Source organism: Panthera tigris, chromosome E1 (genome assembly GCF_018350195.1).
Source record: "Panthera tigris isolate Pti1 chromosome E1, P.tigris_Pti1_mat1.1, whole genome shotgun sequence".
Classification (NCBI taxonomy): Eukaryota; Metazoa; Chordata; class Mammalia; order Carnivora; family Felidae; genus Panthera; species Panthera tigris.
Window position 1 is genome coordinate 38734399 of NC_056673.1, and position 10229 is coordinate 38744627.

Below are 10229 nucleotides of genomic sequence, written 5' to 3' on the forward strand. Positions count from 1 at the left end.
TCTGAGGTCTTTGTTCCCTAGCAAATCAGTCCTGCAGGATCTAGCCCAGGATCCACTTTCCCCTTTTGTGCTTCTTCATCTAAGTTTGGCCAGAGAGCACAACCAGATTCAGTTTGACAGTATAAAAAGCGTTTATCGAGTGCCTACTATGTGCAAGGATTCTGGAAATGAGAGCAGGTGAGTAGTAGGAAAAGGGAGGGGATGGTACTAGGGAAGAATAAAGAAAGTGAAGGCTAGGGAGGTAATTATTTATCCTTTCTCCATCTTATCTACTTTTCTCCCTGTTGTGAAGCTTTATTTAGAACAGTTGATTGTGGTTTAAATTGTTTGGAGGCTGGAAGTAGAAATTGGTCCTTTGTCTATTTTTGCTGGCCATGGGAACCCCAAGCTAGTTAGAGCCATAGGTCCTTGACTCCCCATGCATAACTAAGAGAATACGAGCACCATGCACATGCACATGCACACGCGTGCGCGTGCACACACGCACACGCTCCTGGGGATTTCAGAGACAGGGGTAGGGGGAGCCAAGAAAAGGAAAGAGGTTCCAGAGGGGTGGAAGTACCCCAGGCAAAATGAGCTTAACAGATAATAAGCAGGAAAAGTCTTTCAATGGGGGAGGGTGGGGACAATTCTGGCCTACTCCAGCTTCCTGAGACCCAGAAACTGTGACCAGAGGAAGCAGAGGGTCTCTAAGGCAAATCACAAAGGCTCCTGAGAATGAAACCTGCACCAAACCAAGGCGAAATGGGGGAATGGACTTCAGATCAGAAGGGCTTCCTTTCACAGGCAAACAGGACAAGGGTAAGGCACAGCCCCTCTCCTGTGACCTCTTCTCCTCCATCACACATTGTCCCTTAAGAGCAGAGCTCCCATTACTGTCTCAACCATGACTCGTTGACTCCTGGCCTCTCCCTGCTTCAGCTTCATTTTTTTCTTTAATTTTTTAATGCTAATCTATTTTTGAGAGAGAGAGACAGAGAGTGAGGGAGTCACAGAATTCGAAGCAGGCTCCAGGCTCTGAGCCGTCAGCACAAAGCCCGATGCGACGCTCGAACTCATGAACCCTGAGATCATGACCTGAGTTGAAGTCGGACGCTTAACAGATTGAGCCACCCAGGTGCTGCCCCCTCCCCCAGTTCATTTTTTGAGGAATACGCTTTCCTCTGGTTCTCACAGAGATCTTTCTCTCACTTCTCTCTGCAAGGGTTCCTCTCTGTGCCTGAAAGGCTTTGGGCTCAAGGAGCAGACAGCCCTGCAGGCTCAGCCGCAGTGACCTACATCAGCTCTCCCCTAGGTCCTGGGTGTGGGGGCTGAGGTTTCAAGATAGGAACTTGGGAATCTGGCACAGGTCTGCAGATGACGTCAGGGAGACAGGCTGCAAAAGTGCCACTGAGGGACTGCAAGGCAGGGGGTACTGCAGGACTGAGTTCTCACTTTGTCATTTGTGGACAACGGCAGAAGACAATCCAAACCTCACATACAAAAACATTTCTGAGCAGTGACCTCTTGGATAGGAGCCAGAGGTCTCTGACAGGTCTGACCTCTATTCGCTAGATTTGGAAGTGGTTTCTGCCTGCTCCCCATTCTTGCTGAACTCACCCTAGTCTGCTGCATCTGGCTGGAAAGATTACCTTGGCCTTGATGTGGACCAGTGAGTTCAGATTTCAGCTGATTTATTTCAGGATATGAAGGCTGAGGAGAGGTGGTCAGATATGCAGAAATCTACTCCGAAGCTTTACTATATAGAGACCCATGTAATTTTTTTAGATCTGAGGTTCTGAGAAGTATCCAGAAGAAGCCCCACAACCGAATTATCATTTACAAACCCCCTTACCTCAGGACCCTGGCAGTTGAACCTCTCCTTCCAGCTACAGGCTCCTGGCACAGGAAGGCAGGTTCTGAAATAGGTGTTTTCCCTCTCTCTCACTATAAACCACAGTATTTAGCATGCCCATCGCCTCCAGATTGTGGATGTTTTGCCCTGGCAAGGAAATGCTATTGTAGGGGGAGAAATTAGGTGGTGGTGACAGAGAATGATAGATGAGCCTTTTACTTGGGGGGGGGGGGGGGGCAGGGAGGGAGGGAGAGAGGGCGTGTGAGCGAGCGAGCCCGAGCTCATGAAGGGGAGGGAGAGCACGCAGGCAGTGCCGGACTGGATGGCTCTCTCTCTCCAAAGGGCTTCCCCTCCGCCAAGCCCCACCCCCAAAGCCCAGGAAGTCCACAGCCTGGCACCCAGCCAGGGTGAGAGCATTCCTCAGGACTCTGACAGGCTGGGGGGTTGGGGGGAGATAGTGGTGGTGCTCCCACCCAGAGGACAGCGAGAAGGGAAGGAAACACGCGGGGGAGGAAATGAACACAGAGAAGAGGGTGAGGGTAAGAGGTGGGGAGCTAGTTCCCAGCGCCACAAGTCCTTTTCAGAGAGAAGGGTTGAGGCTGGATGCCTTCCCAACGGCCATGCGAAGGGTCTGCAGGTTCAGAGCAGATGACCTCCAGGTCACCTCTCTGAGCAGGGTTGTCAATGACGTCTCACGCTGTCCTCTGGAGGTTCTCTCTCTTCCTTCCTTACTCTGGGGCTGTGGTTGAGCTCGGGAGACCCAGAGTGGCGAAACTCTGGAACTGCAGCTGGGCGGGGGGAGGAGCTCAACGCGTCTCCCTCCGTCTTTGCACCAGGGCCCCTCCCTTTTCCTCCGCTAGGCCCGGGACTCTGGAAATAGCACCTGGTAATGGGAGTGTTGACAGATGCTGAGTTATAGGAGAGCAAGTGTCCCTCGTCTTTAATGTTCTAGCTTAACTCGCTTTTTGGCTCTTTCCCTTGAAAATAGGCGCCCTAGGACTCCTCCCACTCCCTTCCATACATTGCTCCTTAACATGCCCCTGGATAGCCTGCTACTTGGCTATAATAAAGTCTCCCTCTTTGAGCCCCAGGACCCATAGCCTCTTGGACCTCTATGACTTTGAAGGACAAATGGCCCTGTGATAATTGTGATTTTATTTTTTATTTTTTAAAAATTTCATTCTGAGAGATAGAGAACAAGTGGGGAGGGGCTAAGAGAGAGGGAGACAATCTCAAGCAGGCTCTGCACTGTCAGCGCGGAGCCCCATGAGGGGCTTGAACCCATGAACACTGGGATCATGACCTGAGCCAAAATCAAGAGTTAGATGATCAACCAACAGAGCCACCCAGGCATCCTGATACTTCTGATTTTAAATTTACCATTCCCTACTCTTCCTTCCCTGAGCACTGCCTGATAGATAACTCTTTCTCCTGGTCAGCTTCCAAACACATGCCTTCCATCACCCCAATTTCCCATGCAACCTCTCAACCTCACATCTCATGTGGGGGAAAGGGGTGGGAAGGAAAATGGACAAAGCTAGGTCAGAATTGTTTTCCAAGGAAAACCAGTTCTCTCTGTTTGGTTTCATTTGACCTATACTCCAGCTTTTCCTGGTTAGTCCTCTTGTTCCTTGCTGCCCTCCTCACCTCTCCCTCCAACATGATCCCCTGTGCTCTTCCCATCCAGGGAAAATGTCCCTAATGCTGAGAAAAAAGACTCCACTTTGGTAATAATTTATGTCAGCTCTCGAGGAATACCAACTCACAGAGGAATAACTGCTTCCAGCGTTGTTGGGGAAGGGGAGGTGGTGGAGGAGGCAAGAAGCAAAACATTCACTCTAGAAGAGGCCGTGTTCCCATTATCCAGCCGGTAATTAAAGAACTCTTGGTTCTTTTCTGGTATCTGCGGATCTCAGAGAGCTCTGCCAAGAACAACGAAGAACTTCAAGGGAAATAGGAGTTGGAGTAGAGGTAACCAACTGTGCAGTGAGGGACTAAAACTTTACCCAACTCCACCTCCAAAGTCGTTTTCTTTGATGATATCCCTTCTCTTGAATTGCCTGTTTTATTTACTTTTATTTTTTAAGTTTATTTTTTTTAGAGACAGAGCACGTGAGCAGGGAAGAGAGAATCTCAAGCAGGCTCTGCACGGTCAGAAGGAGCCCAACCCTCCGGCTCAAACCCATGAACCAAAAGATCATGACCTGAGCTGAAATCAAGAGCAGGAGGACCAACCAAGTGAGCCACCCAGGCACCCCACCTCATCTTTTAAATTGCATGATCCTTAATGTTATTAAGCAGTGAGCTACACGGCATGAAATCATTTTAAGTAGATACAGTCACATTCCCTTCTTGCACTGCACACCTCAATCAACTTTTCTCTTCCTCCCCAGGTTGCTGCCCCACATTCACCCTGAAGGGGGCACTTTTGTTCAGTCGTTGGTGCCAGAGAAAAGGGAGCCTCAGGAAGGAAACATAACAATTGGTCACGTGTTGGGGGGGTTCTCGAAGGGGTTGCTGGGACAGGGAAGGGAGGTCCACGTGGAGTGGGCGGAGCCTGCTGAAAGTTTTGGCGGGGCTGGCAATAGGAGAAAAATACCCAAATTTGAGTTGTGATTTTACTAAAAAGAAAAAAAAGAGGCAGCAGAGAGGGTGTGTCCTGCCCTCAGAGAGGGCCCTGCAGAGGGGAGAAGGGGGGCGGCACACGCGCGTCCTGCTCGCGGAGGCCTGGAACGCAGGGTAGAGTTTCTGCCAGAAAGAGCTCTGAGCCATATCGGGCTTCGGAGCCGGAAACCTCCGTGGCTCCATGCTGGTTTCCCATCCCCCATCCTCTCGGAGAAGGGAAAGGTGGCCTCTCCCCCATGGTCTCATTTCAGAGACCATGTGGAGCTGGGCTAATGCCAGCCACGCAACCCCAGTCTTTATTTACCTTTCCAAGAGCCTCAGGAAGCCGCCCAGATGAAGCCTCTCTCCTTGGGGAGAAGCCAAAACAAGCCTCTTTTTACTACCTAGTTCTGCCCTACTGTTAGCTGGAAAACAGAGCTTCATACAGTCTTTAAACTGGAAGGGCCTTAGTGATGATCTACTTCAATTTTCTTTCTGGTCTGGGAAAACCAACACCCAGACAGGTAACAGGGCTTACTACCTGCTCTTTCCACACCACAGACACTCAGTTCCAAGAATATAGGTCATAGAAATGGAATTCGCCATCCTAAATCCTTAGAGTAGTGACAGTATTGGCTTTAACTCCATCCATACCCTTAGCCAGAAGGCAAAAGGAAATGATCATTAGCCCATTATGGATAAAAAAGGCAGAGGATTGTTTAGGGACTTGATTTATGGGTCCTACGGTTTTCCTAAGTGCTCTCAACAGGGGGCAGCTCCACCTTTCTCCCTCTGCGCCTTGACTGTTTGGTATCAGGGCCCTTACATGTCTTAGTTCAGGGATTACCACAGTTTAAAAATCTAATGGTTTGGAAGCAAGAATTCTTAGAAGAGCTTCTTTCCCCAGGATTAAGTTTTCTGGTGATTTATTTACCTCGTCCTGTGACTTGAGATCAAGATCAGACCTCCAAATCCAAAAAGTCCAGACTTTTCGCTTTGGAGGAGAAAAGCATGTTTACTTAGTCTGGAGTAGTGAAATCTTAGACTTTGGATTTCAGAGCTGTAAAGTTTCCAGAAAAAAAAAAAAGTGGGGGGACTGATGTAGAATTGCCAGTGTTCTATTTTGCCAAGTAAGGACATTAAAAAAACTACTACCACCAATTGCTATTTATTATCACCATCATTTCACAAAAGGAAGTACATTTTAGCACACACAAAATAGGAAACATATAATGTCAGAATAAATAACAGTTCTAAGCCACCCTGCATTGATTCACATGAGTACTGCATAGTGCTTTGCTTTTTTTTTTTTTTTTTTTTTTCCATTTTGTTGTAGATTGGTTCCAGTTTGGTCTATTGGTCTTTAGACCAGTGGTAGCAAACTGCAGCCTGAGTGCCAAATCCAGCCCAATGCTTCTTTTTGTATTTGCCCCAAGCTAAGCAAAGCTAAGCATTTTTGTTTTTTTAAATTTTGTCTTTATTTAAATTCTTTTTTTTTTTTTTTAATTTTTTTTTTTCAACGTTTTTTATTTATTTTTGGGACAGAGAGAGACAGAGCATGAACGGGGGAGGGGCAGAGAGAGAGGGAGACACAGAATCGGAAACAGGCTCCAGGCTCCGAGCCATCAGCCCAGAGCCTGACGCGGGGCTCGAACTCACAGACTGCGAGATCGTGACCTGGCTGAAGTCGGACGCTTAACCGACTGCGCCACCCAGGCGCCCCTGTCTTTATTTAAATTCTACACCCAGTGTGGGGCTTGAACTCACAACCCCAGGATCGAGAGTCACATGCTCTATGGCCTGAGCCAGCCAGGTGCCCCTAAGTTAAGAAATTTTTTTTAATTTTAATTTTTTTTTTAATGTTTATTTTTGAGACAGAGACAGAGCATGAACGGGGTAGGGTCAGAGAGAGAGGGAGACACAGAATCTGAAACAGGCTCCAGGCTCTGAGCGGTTAGCACAGAGCCCGACGCGGGGCTCGAACTTCCGGACTGCGAGATCGTGACCTGAGCCGAAGTCGGATGCTTAACCGACTGAGCCACCCAGGCGCCCCTAATTTTAATTTTTTAAAAAGACTTTTGGGGTGCCTGGGTGGCTCAGTCGATTAAGTGTCCAACTTCGGCTAAGGTCGCCATCTCGTTGTTCGTGAGTTCGAGCCCCATGACAGGATCTGGGCAGACAGCTTCAGATTCTGTCTCCCTCTCTCTCTGTGCCCCTCCCCCACTTGCCCTGTCTCTCTGTCTCTCTCAAAATATACATTAAAAAAAAAATTTTTTTTTAAAGACTTTTGGGACACCTGGGTGGCTCAGTAGGTTTAAGTGTCCAACTCTTGATTTCGACTCGGGTCATGATATCACAGTTTGTGAGTTTGAGCCCAGCATTGGGCTCTGTGGTGACAGCATGGAGCCTGCTTGGTGTTTTATCTCTCGCTCTCTCTCTGCTTCTCCCCTGCTCACATTCTTCTCTCTCTCCCTCTCAAAATAAATAAGTAAACATTAAAAAAAAACACAAATTTTGGGGTGCTTGGGTTGTTCAGTCAATTGTCTCATTTTGGATCGGGTCGTGATCTTGAGGCTCGTGAGTTCAAGCCCCATATTGGGCTCTCTGCTGTCAGCCTGCTTCGTATCCTCTGTCTCCTCTCTCTGCCCCTTCTCTGCTTGTGCTAGCTTGCACACTGTCTTTCTAAAATAAACATTGGAAAAACATATTTACTTATTTATTTGAGAGAGAAAGAGAGCCAGAGTGAGGAGAGGGGCAGATGGGGGGGCGGAGAGAGAAAGAGAGGATCTCGAGCAGGCTCCATGCTCAGCACAGAGTGCAATGCAGAACTCAGTCCCACGACCCTGGGATCGTGACCTGAGCTGAAATCAAGAGTTGGATGTTCAACCGACTGAGCCACCCAGGTGCCCTAAGAATTTTTAAGTAGTTGAAAAATCTAAAATAATATTTCATGACACATGAGAACTATGTGAAATTCAAATTTCAGGGTCCCTAAATAAAATGTTATTGAACGGTGGAACTGTGATTGCGGCTTGCAGTCTCATGCCAGAGCCTTTGTTTTTAACTGTTGAGTCTCCCATCTGCCTTAAAAAAAAAAAAAAAAAAAAAAAAAAGTTTATTTATTTGCACAAGCAGGGAAGTGGCAGATAGGGAGAGAATCCCAAGCAGGGTCTGTGCTGTCGAGGCAGAGTCTGATGATGTGGGGCTCGATCCCACAAACTGTGAGATCTTGACCTGAGCTGAAATCAAGAGTTGGACGCTCAACTGAGCCACCCAGGTGCCACCACTTGCCTTTCCCTCTGTATCTCCACAACCGTGGTACTTTACATTAACAGTCATCATAAGCCACCCTTATTCATTCACATGTCTTTTGCAACACAATAGCAGAGTTGAATAGTGTGAGAGCCCCTATGACTGTCAAAGCCTAAAATATTTCCTGTCTGGCCCTTTAAGAATAGGAAGGCCAAGGGGTGCCTGGCTGGCTCAGTTGGTGGAGCATAAGACTCTTGATCTCAGGTTGTAAGTTTGAGCACTGGTTGGGTGCAGAGATTACTTAAAAAACACAAACAAACAAACAAACAAACAAAAAAACCCAAAAAATTGGTCAGCCAACTCTGGAAAGTTTTCAAACTTGAGGGGCATCAGAATCACATGGAAGGCTTGTTAAAACACAGACTGCTGAGTCTCACCCCAGCATTTATGATTCTTTAAATAATCTAGAGAGGCCTGAGAATTTGCATTTCTAACAAGTTCCCAGTGACGCTGATGATGCGGGACCACATACCACTAGTATCCTAGATTAACCACGTGTCATCTCACACTTAGGGTAACAGCCTTCAAATTGGCCTCCTGCCTTAGGTGCAAAGATATAAATATTGAAATTAGCTTTCAAAAACAAATCTGGCCATTCTCCACTTTGCTGGAAATCCTTTGATGCTTCACCTTGGCTGAGAAATTATCCATTCCTTAGCTAGGCCTCATAATATGTTCTCAACCTACCTTACCTGCTTTATCCCCTATACTCTCCACTATCCAAACTAAACTCCAGCCAATTTCTCTCATTTACTCCAATCTATCCTTTTATCCCATGCCTTTGTAATGCTCTCACTTCTGTTTGAGAGGTCTTCTTATGGTCTCAACCTTTAAGATCCGCCTCAGTTGCCACTTCCTCAATTCCTTCCAGATGGTATATTCTATCTTCTCTGTACTCCCAGACCTTATTCTTCCCTAGGTTTCATTTTTACTATATTAATGTTAAAACTGTCACTGTCAACCAAGCTAAAGGTCAAGGGAAGATGCTTTCTCTTAATATATCTACATAGCTCATTTATTCATTCAATGAATGTGCCAACTTTGTGCCAGGTATGGTTCTAGGTGCTGAAGGTATAGCAGTGAAAAAACATGAAGCTTATATTCTAGTGAGAGAAGATATAAACAAGGTAAATTACATGGTTAAAAGTATTAAGCACAAAGAAGAAAAATAAAGCAGAAAAGGAAGGGAGGGAGTTTGGAGGGGTATGTGAGTTCACATAGGGTGACCAGAGAAGGTCTGATGAAGAGATGATATTCAGTTAAGAACTGAAGAAGTGATAGGAGGGCAGGTGGATATTGGAAAGAAGAATGATCCGAGTGGAGGGAATAGCAAGGCAAAGGATGTGAGCAGGCAAATACCAGGCATGTCTGAAGGACAGTAAAGAGAGGAGTGTGGCAGGAGGGGAGTGAATAGGGGAGAGAAGAGTAAAAGTTGACGTCAGAGAGCAGTGGCCAGAGGGCCACATCCTGTAGGCCGTAATAATGATTTTGTTCTTCTTCCAAGTAAGATGGGAAGCCATGAGAGGATTTTGAGCAGAGAAAGAACATGATCTCACTCATGTCTTATCAGGATCACTATGGCTGCGGTGCTGAGAACAGATATGAGGCAAAGGTTGAAACTGAGAGACTAATTACAAGGTTACAGCAATAAAAAGGTGTGATACGACTATAACTTAGACTAAGGTGGAAGTTGTGGAGGTGTGTGAAGAAGTGGGATTCTGGACATGTATTTTGAAGGGCAGTGGGATTGGAGATTGAGTGGGTATTAGGTGAGAGAGAAAAAGAAGGCTGTAGAAGCAGGATTTGGAGGAGGGAAATTCAGGAGTGAGATCTTAGATGTAAGTTTGAAATGCTGATTAGACATCTAAATGGATATGTCTCCTAGACAATTGGATATATGATTAGGGGAGGAGTCCAGGAAGAAGATATAAATTTGGGAGTTGTCAATGTAGAGATGGTATTGAAAGTCTAGACACTGAAAAAGAACACCATATTCCATGTGCCTCCCACCACACCCGCCTTTATTGGTATCCCTAACCCCAATGCTTCCTTTGCAGATCTTAGGCCATACAATCTGGTGGAAGAGGGCTGGGGCTCTCTTGGCATCTTAACACATGCACACCCACTTGTTTAAAATTTTCAGTGCTTCATGCTTTGGGCCCACAAGGCCGAGACATAGTTCTAATTAGAGGTTTTCACATCAGGCCAAAGAATGTTAGTCATCTCCATCTTCATATGGATTGAAAAAAAAAAATACACCTCAACAGAAAAACAATCAATTAAAACTACTTAAAAGTTTTTCCACGTGGAACTGAAGACTTGTTGCCTAAGTTGCATGGAAAGTGAGACACACAAATACACACACACACACACTGAACACTGAGAGATAGGAAGAAGTGCTCCACATAAGAGAATATGCAAAGTATTCCTATTCCCAGTAAAGACAGAAATCCCTGGGGCGCTTGGCTGGCTCTGGCCA